We start from the raw sequence: 14,772 nt of genomic DNA on the forward strand, positions 1-14,772 counted from the left end.
CGGTGGCTTTACTCCTTCTAACTCTTTCAGAGTAACTACTGGTGTAAAACTGGCAGAACCATCTAAAGTTAAGAGATTTAAATTGCTTTGTCGGATGGTTCTCAACACAACACAATTATGCAGGGGAAGTTAGTACTTCAGGACAATTGCCACGTGAACTCTTGCCTGGGAACTTCTGAGAGAGATTCCCCAGCACATCTTTGGGGTACCCCCAAATGCTGGGGAACCAGGAAGTTACGGGCAAACATTATATGCAATTGATATCAGCTACGTTCTAAGAAGAAATACATTTTTCTTTACATTGTTTGTTTGACTGGGAAAAAGCTGGCCGTTTCAGGTCAATATGGATAAGTGTGCAATTGTTACTGAACAATTGAACACATATAAAATGGAATGGCAATGAATTGATTTAAGAAGAGGATCTTGGCTTTATTATGAATATATTTATGAAACCATCAGCACAGCAAGAAACTATGGTTATAAAAGGTAAATTAAATACGTTTAAAGAAGGCAACAATGTGTCAAAGTTTGCAGACGACACTAAGATGAGTGGGAAAGCAAAAAGGACAGAGGATACCGGAAGTCTGCAGAAGGATTTGGATAGGTTAGGTGAATGGGCTAGGGTCTGGCAGATGGAATTCAATGTTGCCAAGTGTGAGGCTATCCATTTTGGGAGGAATAACAGCAGAATGGATTATTATTTAAACGGTAAGATGTTAAAACATGCTGCTGTGCAGAGGGACCTGGGTGTGCTGGTGCACGAGTCGCAAAATGTTGGTGTGCAGGTGCAACAGGTGATTAAGAAGGCTAATCGAGTTTTGTCTTTCATTGCTAGAGGGATGGAGTTCAAGACGAATGAGGTTATGCTGCAATTGTATAGGGTGTTGGTGAGGCCGCATCTGGAGTATTGTGTTCAGTTTTGGTCTCCTTACCTGAGAAAGGACATATTGGCACTGGAGGGAGTGCAGAGGAGATTCACTAGGTTGATCCCAGAGTTGAGGGGATTAGATTATGATGAGAGGTTGAGTAGACTGGGACTGTACTCATTGGAGTTTAGAAGGATGCGGGGGGATCTTATTGAGACATATAAAATTATGAAGGGAATAGATAGGATAGATGCGGGCAGGTTGTTTCCACTGGTAGGGGAAAGCAGAACTAGAGGGCATAGCCTCAAAATAAGGGGAGGTAGATTTAGGACGGAGTGTAGGAGGAACTTCTTCACCCAAAGGGTTGTGACTCTCTGGAATTCCTTGCCCAGTGAAGCAGTTGAGGCTGCTTCTTTAAACGTTTTAAAGAAAAAGATAGATGCCTTTCTAAAGAATAAAGGGATTCGGGGATATGGTGTACGGGCTGGAGAGTGGAGCTGAGTCCATAAAGATCAGCCATGATCTCATTAAATGGCAGAGCAGGCTTGAGGGGCCAGATGGCCTACTCCTGTTCCTAGTTCTTATGTTCTTATATTAGGTAATGGAATGCGGTAATAGTTGGTTTTGGGAACATTGGTTTCTCCTTGTGAATCTATGTTCAAATCCAGCCCAGATTGATAGGGTGAAAGTCTAACAGCTGCAAAAGCCATACCTGAAATAATTTTAGGCAGTCTTATGATAATTCCCACAGCAAAATGATGGAGGCCGAAATGGCTAAGAAGGTGGAGTGGTGCACGGCAGACACACTGGTGAAATTAGGTGTTGGCTTTGGCTTAAGAATTGTATTTTCTGTCGTTGTTCTTAAGCGGCGCAGTTGGCCTATTATTTCTGGTGTAGGAATGTGCATGCTAACTGCCAGAATTATTTCCAGTCTCCATACCTTATGTATGGAAAGTTAGCCAAAGACCAGTCTCCTTAGAATGTACTTGCTGTGCAGTACCAGTTTCCCGTCGATCAGTTCTGCCTCTGTGTAATAGAGACTCTTACTCCTGTGCTGCATTTAATTTCACTTCTCAAGCTTGTATATTAAAATCATCATTAGTAAAAAGAGCCAAAAGCTGCCTCATGGTGTTTGAATTAAACAAAATGGTCAACCTCTTGAGATGATTGGTTTGGGAACTGGAAAAAGCAAAATAGTGACAGCTGTAACAGATAGTAATTTCAGGAAAATTATTGAGGGCAGGTTTAGTTCACCTGTAACTGGAGTATAGTTATACTGAGGCTGCAAAGGTTTGATGCTGACATCGGATGGCTGGAATGGAAAATGTATCATTCCCTGCTTGCATCATCTGCCTGAGAAACAGTGGGCGTCATTCTCCGACCCACCGCCGGGTCGGAGAATGGCCGTTGGCCGCCGTGAATCCCGCCCCCGCAGAAGTCTCCAGTACCGGAGATTGGGCGGGAGCGGGAACCGGGCCACGCCGGTTGGCGGGACCCCCCGCTCAATTCTCCGGCCCGGATGGGTCGAAGTCCCGCCCAGAAATTGCCTGTCCCGCCGGCGTAACTCAAAGCTGGTATTTACCGGCGGGACCAGGCGGCGTGGGCGGGCTCTGAGGTCCTGGGGGGGCGCGGGGCGATCTGACCCCGGGGGTGTCCCCACGGTGGCCTGGCCCGCGATCGGGGCCCACCGATCCGCGGGCGGGCCTGTGCCGTGGGGGCACTCTTTCCCTTCCGCCTCCGCCACGGCCTCCACCATGGCGGAGGCGGAAGAGACTCTCCCCACTGCGCATGCGCGGGAAACTGTCGGCTGACGCTTGGGTAAAATTCTCCCCCAACGGCGCGATGTCTGCCGACTGGCGCCAAATACGGCGCCAATCAGACGGGCATCCCGCCGGCCCAAAGGTGCCGCATCTTTGGGGGCCGAGCCCCAACACTGAGGGACTAGGCCGACGCCGGAGGGATTTCCGCCCCGCCAGCTGGCGGAAATGGCGTTTGTTGCCCCGCCAGCTGGCGGAAATGGCGTTTGTTGCCCCGCCAGCTGGCGCGGAAATGCGGCGCATGCGCGGGAGCGTCAGCGGCCGCCGACAGTTTCCCGCACATGCTCATTTGTTTCATGCCAAATCTGAGTTGTTTTGCAATTTAATCATTGTTTTTTTTTTCTGCTGTAGGGAGGGCAAAGTTTGAAACAGGGGTGAGCGCCCTTAGTTGCTGATTTCTTCATTCTGTAGGTCTATAAATTATTGCGTGAGGCTAAGAGAGCAAATCAATCTGCAAAACAATGAGGAGTTTTTGGCGTGTTACTAATTTCACCTAGGTTTTTGCTTCAACCAAGAAAAAGTAGAATTTAAAAAAAAAGTAAAATTGAATATGTCTGATCTACACAATAGATGATGAATAAGCATTGTCCCAAGAGAAGAAGTGACATAAAAATGCCTCCCATGAAGACAGCTTCCGAGTTATTATGCTGTTCAACATATTGGAAGTAACTTTGGAATTGAGTGGAGCTCTGTCACCCAAGGGAAACAGACTTGTGGTGAATATTACTCGGGAGATGGATGACTTCAAGAGACAATTAGATAAGTTTGTGGAGAAATTAGGAGATAATTATGTGCTGTAAAGCTATTATAAAAGGTAAGCTTTGTGCATCGATTCATGTTGCTCCCAGCTCACAAGAGTAAAACAATAAAATAATTGTGAACTTTTCCTGGGTGACTCTTTTAGGACCATTTGTTAAACTGCTGAGGTTGTGGCGTTGTTGGGCTGAGGCATTGTGGCACAAGCTCCGCTCATGTGATGACTAGCAGCACCGTAGCATGGTGGTTAGCACAATTGCTTCACAGCTCCAGGGTCCCAGGTTCGATTCCTGGCTTGGTTCACTGTTTGGGCGGAGTCTGCACGTCCTCCCTGTGTGTGGGTTTGCCCTTAGTGTTGGGTCGGGTTACTGGGTTATGGGGATAGGGTGGAGGTGTGGGCTTGGGTAGGGTGCTCTTTCAAAGAGCTGGCGCAGACTCGATGGGCCTAATGGCCTCCTTCTGCACTGTAAATTCTATGATTCTGTAAATTCTACGACTAAAACTGTCAGCAAGATCCCAAATGTCTTGTGCAGGGTGCTGTTAATGCCTGTTTCAGGCAGGCACCCAGAAATCCAAAAGTAGCCAGCTTCCAATTTGGCAGCTGGTTCACGCATGTCCACTGAGGTGGGGTGTGGGGGGACCTAATCTAAGCATTGATTATTGCCTCATTTATTCAATTCAGAGTCTCTTTGAAACATGGCTGCCCCAGTCAAGTGTCAGCTCCGACATACTCATATACAGGGCGGATGCCAGTACTAATAATGTTCAGAGATCAACCAAAAGAACATTACCACTCAGCCAAGCTTCATACATTTAACCTAAGGGGTATAAATGGTGGCAAGGCATTGAGGGATTAGGAGGTGTGCCACTAATTGGAAAGTACCCAACTTCTACCCTGCTGTCATCGTCACAGTGATGCTGTGGCTTTTGGTCAGTGGGGAATTCCCAGGAAGGTATTGATGGCAGCTGTGCTGCTGCTAACGGTCAGGGTGAGGTGTTTGAGCCTATACTTGTTGAGCTGATAATTGTTGCCTGATATTTATGGTCTATGCATTTTACCTGCCACTTTCCAACCCAATCTGTTGTGTTGTCTAGGATGTACCATAGTATGCCAGGGCTGCTTCATTTTCAGTGAAACTCTACCTGGAGCTAAACACTGGAACCTAATATTAGCACACAGCTCTAACTCTGATTTGGATTTGTTTATTGTCACGTGTACTGCGGTACAGTGAAAAGTATTGTTCTGCGTACAGCTCTGACTGATCATTCCATACACAAAAAAAATACACAGGGCAAACATAAAATACACAATGTAAATACATAGACTCAGACATACAAGAGTGTAGTACCACTCAGTAGAGAAGATGTGTGAAGAGATCAGATGAATCCATCGGAGGGTCGTTTCGGAGTCTGGTAACAGCGGGGAAGAAGCTGTTTTGAGTCTGTTCGTGCGTGTTCTCAGACTATTGTACCTCCTGCCCGATGGAAGAAGTTGGAAGAGTGAATAAGCAGGGTGGGAGGAGTTTTTGATTATGCTGCCTGCTTTCCCAAGGCAGCGGGAGGTGTAAATGGAGCAATGGATGGGGAGCGGGTTCGTGTGATGGGCTGGGCGGTGTTCACGACTCTCTGCAGTTTCTTATGGTCTTGGACCGAGCAGTTGCCATACCAGACGGTAATGGAGCCAGATAGGATGCTTCCTATGGTGCATCTGTAAATGTTGGTAAGAGTCAATTTCATAGAATTTACAGTGCAGAAGGAGGCCATTCGGCCCATCGAGTCTGCACCGGCTCTTAGAAAGAGCATCCCACCCAAGTTCCACACCTCCACCCTATCACCATAACCCAGTAACCCCACCCAACACTAAGGGCAATTTTGGACACTATGGGCAATTTAGCATGGTCAGTCCACCTAACCCGCACATCTTTGGACTGTGGGAGGAAACCGGAGCACCCAGAGGAAACCCGCGCACACACGGGAAGAATGTACAGGCTCAGCACAGACAGTGACCCAAGCCGGGAATCGAACCTGGGACCCTGGAGCTGTGAAGCAATTGTGCTATCCACAATGCTACCATGCTGCCAATGTGGACATGCCAAATTTCCTTAGTTTCCAGAGAAAGTATAGGCTCTGTTGTGATTTCTTGGTTGTCGCGTCAACATGGGTGGACCAGGACAGATTGTTGGTGATGTGCACACCTGGGAATTTAAAGCTGTCAGCCATCTCCACCACGGTATCATTGATGCTGACAGGGGTGTACGATACTTTGCTTCCTGAAGTCAATGAACAGCTCTTTAGGTTTGCTGACATTGATGGAGAGATTGTTGTCTGCACCACTCCACTAGGTTCTCTATCTCCCTCCTGTATTCTGATTCATCGTTATTCGAGATCCGACCCGCTACGGTTGTTTGGCAGCAAAGCTGTAGATGGAGTTGGAGACAAATTTTGCCACGCAGTCGTGTGCACATAGCGAGTAGAGTAGGGGGCTTTCCTTTCTTATCTTTTATGAATACATTGTATCCTTGAATATTAAGCATCCAGTCCTCAACCTTTTTAGTCAGATTTCTGTCATCACCATTTATATTCTGTTATATTCCCTGAAAGATAATAGTACGTGAAGTCCTCTAACCTTATTCACCATGCTGTTTATGTTTATATGCTTACATTATAAACCTGTCCTGGTGAATCGGCATGGTAGCACAGTGGTTAGCACTGTTGCTTCACATCTCCAGGGTCCAAAGTTCGATTCCCGGCTTGGGTCATTGTCTGTGCAGAGTCCCTCCCCCCCCCGGTGTTCCGGTTTCCTCCCACAAGTTCCGAAAGATATGGGGCGGGATTCTCCACTCCCACGCCGAAGTGGCCGTGCCATCGTGAACGCCGTCGAGGTTCAAGACGGCGCGTAACGGCCCCGGTCACGACCGATTCAGGCCCTGACAATGGGCCAGTATCGGGGTCGCGTCATCTACATGCGCCAGGCCTTGTCGCCTGCGTAAAAGTGGCGCCACCTAGATGACGCGGCCGGTCCCGCATAACGGACGTCATCCGCGCATGCGCGGTTGCCGTCCTCTCTAAGTCCGCCCAGCAAGAAGATGGGGGACGGATCTTGCGAGGCCGCAGAAGGAAGGAGGTCCTCCTTCAGAGAGGACGGCCCGACGATCGGTGGGCACCGATCGCGGGCCACCCCACATTCCAGGTGAAGCCCGGTGCAGGATCCCCCCTCGCACCCCCCACAGGCCGCCCCTCCCAGCGTTCACGCACCGCCCACGACTGCAGCGACCAGGTGTGGACGGCGCCGGGGGGAACCCGCCGTTTTGGCCTGGCCGCTCGGCCCATCCGGGCCTCAGAATAGCGGGGGTGCCGGAGAATCGTCATTTTCGGTGTCTCCGGCGATTCTCCGGCCTGCGGCCCGCGAAACACGGCCGGGCCGTTCCTGCCGCTTGGGAGAATCGCGCGGGAGGGCGTCGGACCGGCGTCCCCAGAAATTTTGGCGGCCCAGGCGATTCTCCCAACCGGCGTGCGAGTGGAGAATCGCGCCCACGCTGTTTGATAATTTGGTCATTCTGAATTCTCCTTCTGTGTACCTGAACAGACAACGGAATGTGGCGACTATGGGTTTTTCACAGTGACGTCATTGCAGTGTTAACCCGTGACAATAAACATATCCAATCCAAATCCAAATTTGTGACAATAAAGATTATTATTATTATCTCATAGTCTTGCTTAGTCTATGCCAATCTAATATGGTACTGTTCCCTTTTCTAGTACTGTCCAACACACTCACTTTTTGCATTTATTCGACTTTTCAACTTATATATATTGGCATCTCTCTCCCTGCTACTTTAGTTCCCCAATCACACAAGGGAACCTCTCCATAAAAAACCAGAAGCAGTCTACTTCCTCGGAAATTATGATACTTTTTAAGTATTTACATCAGTGATTTGCAGCATCATCTATAACATTAATTTCCGGGTTGTGGATTGTAAAAATAAAGGGCTCTGGAAGTTGACTCTGGAAGCTCGAATGCTTCTGGCCATTTCCCGTGCAGTGTGACCTGCCAGCGCACTTGTGTGGTTGTGCCATTGGTTGTGCTGTGAGTGGGCATAGGTCATGAAGTCAGACAATCTCTGACGCTGTTCTGGTGCACAAACTGCCATTTTGGATGGCGCACGTCCAGTTAATGTCCTTCCTTAATCACTCTGATCTCAGCAGGTGTTTAACTGCATAAGGTGCCGTGGGCGCCCACATCCTACCATTAGCATTACTCAAAAGGCTAACTGTCCAATATCCATCAAGATGCTTTGGGCTTGCATTAATCTATGTCAGCAAAGATAAGTATTCCGTATTATTGGAGGAACTGAATTTTCATACACTGTTTTAAAATAAATTTAGAGTACCCTTTTCTTCTTTTTCTAATTAAGGGGCAATTTAGCGTGGCCAATCCATCTACCCTGCACATCTTTGGGTTGTGGGGGTGAGACCCACGCAGACTCAGGGAGAATGTGCAAACTCTTCACGGTCAGTGACCCAGGGCCGGGACCGAACCCGAGTCCTCGGCACTGTGAGGCAGCAGTGCTACCCACTGCACCACCGTGCCGTCCTCTGAATTTTCGCACAAGTGGTGCTGGATCCTGACGAGGAGGTCGGAGAAGTTCACCAGTCAGGAGAAAAGATGCTTCTATAATGGGGGTGAATACGTGGGGGTGAACTTCCCCTTGGGCAGCAGCATGATTTGAATATGGAACTCGGGCAGCAGTGAAGGGAAGATGTACAGAATTACACAAGAGATAGGAGGAGCAGGATTAGATCATCCAGCCTGTCAGGTCTGCTCCACCATTCAATACGATCCTGCCTGATCTTAGACTTCATCTCCATTTTCCCACCAGCACCCTACACCCTATATTCTTTGATTCCCTGAGAGACCAAAAATCTGTCTATCTCTGTCAATGATGGAGCACCCACAATCCTCCGGGGCAGAGAATTCAAAAGATTCACAACCTTTTGAGTGAAGAAACTTCTCCTTTCTCAGCCCTAAATCATCAAACCCTTAACCTGAGACTGCACCCCCGTGTTATCGACTCAATTTATTCAGCTTCTCACCACAGTACAATCCCCTCATCCCAGAGGAAAATCTAGTCAACCTAGTGCTGCACTCACTCCAATACAACAATAATCGTCCTGAAATATGGACACCAAAACTGGACACAGTATTCTGGTGTGTGGTCTCACCATAGCTCTGTACAATTGTAGTGAGACTTATTTATTCCTGTATTCCAATTGCCTTGTACTAAAGACCAACATGCTATTTGCCTTCTGAATAGATTGCTGTACTTGTATGCTGCCTTTCTGAGTTCTTTGCATGAGCACATCCAAGGCTCTCTGAACATCAACACGTTTCATGCCTTCTAAAAATAAATTCTGGTTTTCCAGCCTTATGGCCAAATTAATAATCTCACACTTCCCCACATATACTCCATCCGCTATCTTGTTATCCACTCTTTTAAGCTCTTTATATTCCTTTGCATTCTCTCTGTTTCCTCCTCACAATGTATACTTCCACCTAGCTTTTTATCATAAGCAAAATTAGATACATTAATCTCTGTCTCCTTGTCTTAATTATTAATATAGATTGTAAATAGTTGAGGCTCCAGAACTGAACCTAGCACATTGCACTAGTCACCACCATATTCTCAAGGGCAATTAGAGATGGGTAATGAATGCTGGCCTAGCCAGCAATGCCCACATAGTGAATAAATACAAATAAAGTTGAGATTGCCCTATTTATGCCTACTCTTTGCTTCATGTCTGTTGACCAACCCTGTATCCATTACCCACAACTACAAGTGCCCCAATCTTGCCTATTGGTAGTTTTCATGGCACCTTATTGAATGCCTATTGGCAATCCATCTGCTGGTCCCTCTTTATCACCCTGCTTGTTACATATCAAAGAACTCAAATTAATTTGTCAAACACAATTTCCCTTTCATAAAACCATGTTGGCTTTGCATTGTTTCTCCTCCAGTGGTTTCTGGATTACCTCGTCATTTTCATTGAACCACTCTTGATGCTTACGAGAGGCAGGGCCAAAGGCCTCTTGAGCAGTGGAGAACTCAATATCGCTGAAGGTCGCTCAGTCATTTGCAATATACTGAGCGTTCATTTTAACTGTACATAGGTGGCTGTCAAGTTTCTCTGGGAGCCTTGAGACATTGCCCAGATTTTCCGGCTCCAAATTGTCAGAAGACCCTCAGAAGCCCCAACGCACTGAGTCTGTGGGAGCGGCCTGGGTGGTCTGAATTTCCAATGGGCAAAACCCCTGCTCCCTGGAATTCTCCCAAAAAGTTAAGGTTAGAATCTCTGAGTTAGAGATGGAGACTTTAGACAGTTCCGGCATACTTCCCTGAAGGGTCACTCAGTGAATGTCCTAGTCTAGCCCCTGGGTAATTATACAACTGACCTCCATTGACTCCCACCCTCCAGCCCCCACCTCCTCCCCCCACTGACCTGACCTGACCACACTAACCAGCTGCCATTCTACACCCTTACCCATTTACCTCACCCAACCTCACCTCCAATTACTTTGCCGACCCTACCCCCATTCTGCACCCACTTACACACTACACATTCATTCATACACTTGTGCACACTGAGAAGCTTTGGGGCATTTGAGTTTTCCAGCTGTAAGAATTCTGTTTTCATGCTGGCAGCGCACCCTCACCCATGAGTTTCCTGGTGGCGTGGGTGGCTTCAAGGCCCCCCTCAGGTAGATGAGTCTCACTGTGGGTAGTGAGATCAGCTGATGACTGCTGGCTGAGGAGGTAAAACAGACAGTGTTGAGGGCACCTTTTCTCACCCCTTCTTCATTCTAGGGTGGTGAGCAGTGTGGTCCTGAAAAAGGCTGCTCAGATGCTCAGTGGACTGCCAAATTCCACTTATGCTTCTTTCCAGTGGAAAACAAACCTCTGGCCTGTGCTGCTTGTGTGCAGGTTCATGGCTACTCTCTCAGTGAATCCACATCTGCTGCTATGGTTCATCACCACAGGACTTGTCATACAGTCAAAGGGCAAGACCCTCCGTCAGCTGATGCCAGAATTGGGAAAGGCAATTGGGCGGAGTATCGGTCACGAAGCCAAAATCGTTGCCGGTGCCAAGTGCCATGCTCTGGTGCCTCAACAGTGGCATCAATGTGCTCTATTCCACATGTACAGTAAACACTGTCCGCATATCATTAGCAGCCATGACCCGGTATTCTCCGGGGTCTCCGCGATGCTCCACCTTCAGCGGGAGGAATTACCGACGGTGTGTTTCACTTGTGGGTCGGGGTAGCCCCCCACGGGACTGGGGCACCCAAGCACCGACCGCCATTGCCACGGCCTAAAAGACAGCCACCTTGCTGCGCATCCCACTGATCGCCCACCGCAGCTTATGGTTCCGCAGAGTGACATCGGCCATATGCATGCCCCCACCCCACCACCACCAAATTCAACCACCCCCTCCACCCCACCAACTCCCCCCCCCCTCCCCCCCAACCACCACCACCACCACCACCACCCCCAACCGGCTGCCACCAGCTGGCGGGCTAGGACGCGGTGCACTCTAGGGCAGCACCCACAGTAGCCTCTGCAGGAGGGTGCCGGACAGGGGCCGCAGAGCGTACGGCTGGCATGGGTAGCACCAGCCAACGGTATCCCTGGCAGCTGGGGTACACCTGCGCCCAGGTCCCGTGTACGGTGGCGGGTGGCAACCTCCTTCCCACCCCAGGGTACCGGGTAGCCCGCTTCTCCTCCATGGTATCTAGCAGGGTCTCGAGCTCAGCATCCACGAACCGGGGTGCCGCTCTCACTGTTGCCATCTTGCTGGCTGGGATGAGTGTGTGGTGAGTAGATGGCTTGTATGCGGCTGCAGCTTGTCAGCCTCTCTAGTGTCAATCCCGACCCCGGTGAATCAAAACACTGTTTTTCATTGGAATCGATCATGTTTTACAGTGCGCCGTTGATGGCCCATTACGGTTGATGAATTGGTTCAGGAGCGGCAGCAATTTTGCTGTCGTGGATGTCAACAGATTCAATCCTGGCGTCAACACTTAGTTTCTGAAACTGAAAATCCCACCCGCAGTTATACAGCACAGAAATAGATGCTTGAGCCCATCGTGCCTATGCCAGCAATCTATTCTAATCCCATTTTCCAGCACTTGTTCCATATCTTTGTATATTATGACGTTTCAAATGCTTATCTAAATGCTTCTTAAATGTTGTGAGGGTTCCGCCTTTACCACCTTCAGGCAGTGATATCCTGATTCCCACCACCCTCTGGGTGAAAATGTCTTTCCTCATATCCCCGCTGAGTCTCCTGCTCCTGAACTTAAATCCATACCCCATGGTTATTGATCCATCTATTAAGGGGAAAGATTTCTTCCTATCTACCCTATTTACCAAATCCATACCCTATTTGTACACCTCAGTCTGGTTCCCCCTAAGCCTTTCTCTGCTCTCAGGAAAGCAACCCCAGCCACTTCCAGCCTCTCTTCATTGCTGAAACACCCCAGCACAAGCAACATCCTGGTGAATCTCATCTGCACCTCCTCTAGTGCAATCACCTTCTTCCTATAGTGTGACAAACAGAGCTGCACATAGTACTCCATCTGGGGCCTAACCAGCATTTTATACAGCTTCATCATAACCTCCCTGCTGCTGTATTCTATGCCTTGTCTAATAAAGGCAAGTATCCCATATGCCTTCTTAACCACCTTATCTGCCTGTCCTGCTGCCTTCAGGGATCTATGGACATGCACCCCGAAGTCCCTCTGGTCCTCAATACTTCCTAGGTTCCTACCATTCATTGTGTAATCCCTTGCCTTGTTAATCCTCCCAAAATGCAACTCCTCACACCTTTTAGGGTTAAATTCCATTTGCCACTCTGCCCATCTTTTCAGCCCTTCTCTACCGTCCTGTAATCTAAAGCTTTCCTCCTCGCTAAAAACCACACCACCAGTTTTTGTGTCACCTGTGAACTTACGGCAGTAAGTTACCCTCACATTCACGTCTAAATCATTAATGTACACTACAAACAGCAAGGGACCCAGCACCGACCGAGCACAGGCTTCTAGGCACAAAAACAACTTTGGACCATTACCCTCTGCCTCCTGACACAAAGCCAGTTTTGGACTCAATTTACCAAATTACCCTCAATCCCATGGGTTTTTACCTTCTTGATCAGTCTCCCATGCGGGACTTTGTCAAAAGCCTTACTGAAGTCCATGGGGACTACATCAATGGCATTGCCCTCATCTACACACTAGTCACCTCCTCGGAAAGTTTAATCAAATTTGTTAGACATTATCTCCCCATGACAAAGCCATGCTGACTATCCTTGCCTCTCCAAGTGGAGATTAATTCTGTCCCTCTGAATTCTTTCCAATAATTTCTCACCACTGAAGTTAGACTCACTGGCCTGTAATTTCTGTTTTCCCCTACTTCCCTTCTTGAATAATGGTACCACTTGGATGTCCTCTCTGTGGCCAGAGAGGATTTGAAAAATAGCTTCAGAGCCCTTGCAACCTCCTCCCTTGTCTCCCGCAACTCCCAAAGATACATATCATCTGAGCCTGGGGGTTTATCCACTTTTAAGCTTGTTAAAACATTAGCACTTTTTCCTTTTCATAGCTAATCTGTTCTCTGTTTAACTTGTTGCCCTTGATATACCTATAAGACATCTTGTAGCAGATAGTTGGTGAATGACAGATGATAGAAAGATAATGAACATGATTTGCACGTGAATTGGATTATAGCAAGGGAGAGTTGCGCATCATCAGCCTCACTCTCCTAACCTGATCTATCTTGATCCATTAGCAAGATGAGTCGATAGATTTGGATGCAGTGGGTTACCGGGACGTCTTCTGTGTCTTGTTGAGCTCTATGAATTTGATAACACCTTAGATTGGTCTCATCCATTCAGCCGTCCGGAATCAGTCTTTACATGCCACGATAGACAAATCCCTAAATTGCTGAGGATAGGAAGCCCAACAACTACCCTCTTTAATTCAAAGAAGGGATCTTATCGACACTGGTACATCATGCGCATCATCTGGCTCCATAAACAATAAATTATCTAAAATGAAATCCATCAACATAAAAGACAAGAATGATGAAAGTACCTGATTTACAATTCGGACAGAAAAATGAGTTGTTGCAGAATTCAATCTCAAAAAACAATTATTTAATTTTCCAAAATATTGGTTGAATTTGTCTTATTTAGTCACTGTAAATTAGTACCCCTATGTTTATTGTCAGACCAGCCTTAATGTTATAGAACAATTATCACCGATATACTGAGCCACAGCATAAAATATCATCGAGTTATTTTTTAAAATTATCTGCTTTTATAGAACGGATATTCATCACTTTGATCTGACAAAATGGGCAAAGAATCATACTCCACTCAAAGAATGGATTTTATTTTACAAACATTGCTTTTTATTCAGATAAAAATTAATTGACTGGTAACTTCACCTATCAATACATATTAAATATGATAAGTGAACACGTAAGGTGCATTACCTTTTTGCATTTAGCCTTTTGTTAAATGGAGATACAAGAAATACCAAATTAGTAACATACATGATAATGGATGAAGCTTGATGTTTCCTGTCATGCTGGCATGATATTGGGCACTGTATATTATGCGGTTTTGTGGCATGCATCTCTGTAATGATTTAACATTCGTAAATGGACTTTTACTTGTGCACAGTTATTTGGAAAGGCTACAAGATGTGCCTTGTCTGCAGTGATATGAAATTTATTGATCACATGGATTGTAGTGGCATAAGAGAATGCAAAACTTGAATGCATTGCAATTTAATTTAACTTGGAATATTTTGGGGTGTTCCAGTAAACTGCTCATATTCTAAATGCTCCATATATTAAAATAAAATATGTGACTTTTAGTTGGATTTCTGTAGCATTCATTGATCAGCCCGATAACATTGGACGGAATCTTGACAAGCCTGACGTACATACTGTGAGAGAAGGAATGAGTAACGGGCTGGGAATCCATTCTTAATTATTTAATTTAGCCACAGTATTAACATCCCACATCTGGGTTTCCTGGCCAATCAGAAAGGGTGGGTATAATAATGATCTGAATCTAGTCAAAGGAACCCCACCATGAGTCAGAACAACTGCACTTTACATTGATTCCTGAGACTTCAGCACCGAATAGCCTCTTTCGGCACTGTAAATTCTATGTCTATGTCTACAGAATGCAGAAGAGATCTGGGAAAGCCCTAGGTTTCTCATTCTTACCTGGAGGTCCTGCTGAGCGTTTTGAGGAGGTAAAATTAG

The 14,772-nt window shown here is 47.0% G+C and overlaps 1 protein-coding gene and 1 pseudogene across 6 annotated transcripts in view; both read left to right on the forward strand.

Moving 5' to 3' along the window:
* The window catches only part of dock10 (dedicator of cytokinesis 10), a 526,558-nt gene that overhangs the window by 123,285 nt on the left and 388,501 nt on the right, over nucleotides 1–14,772 (forward strand). The gene's annotated exons all lie outside the window — the stretch shown is intronic.
* LOC140389321 (MICOS complex subunit Mic10 pseudogene) lies at nucleotides 1,622–1,845 on the forward strand (annotated as a pseudogene).

Source organism: Scyliorhinus torazame, chromosome 14, assembly GCF_047496885.1.
Source record: "Scyliorhinus torazame isolate Kashiwa2021f chromosome 14, sScyTor2.1, whole genome shotgun sequence".
Taxonomy (NCBI): domain Eukaryota; kingdom Metazoa; phylum Chordata; class Chondrichthyes; order Carcharhiniformes; family Scyliorhinidae; genus Scyliorhinus; species Scyliorhinus torazame.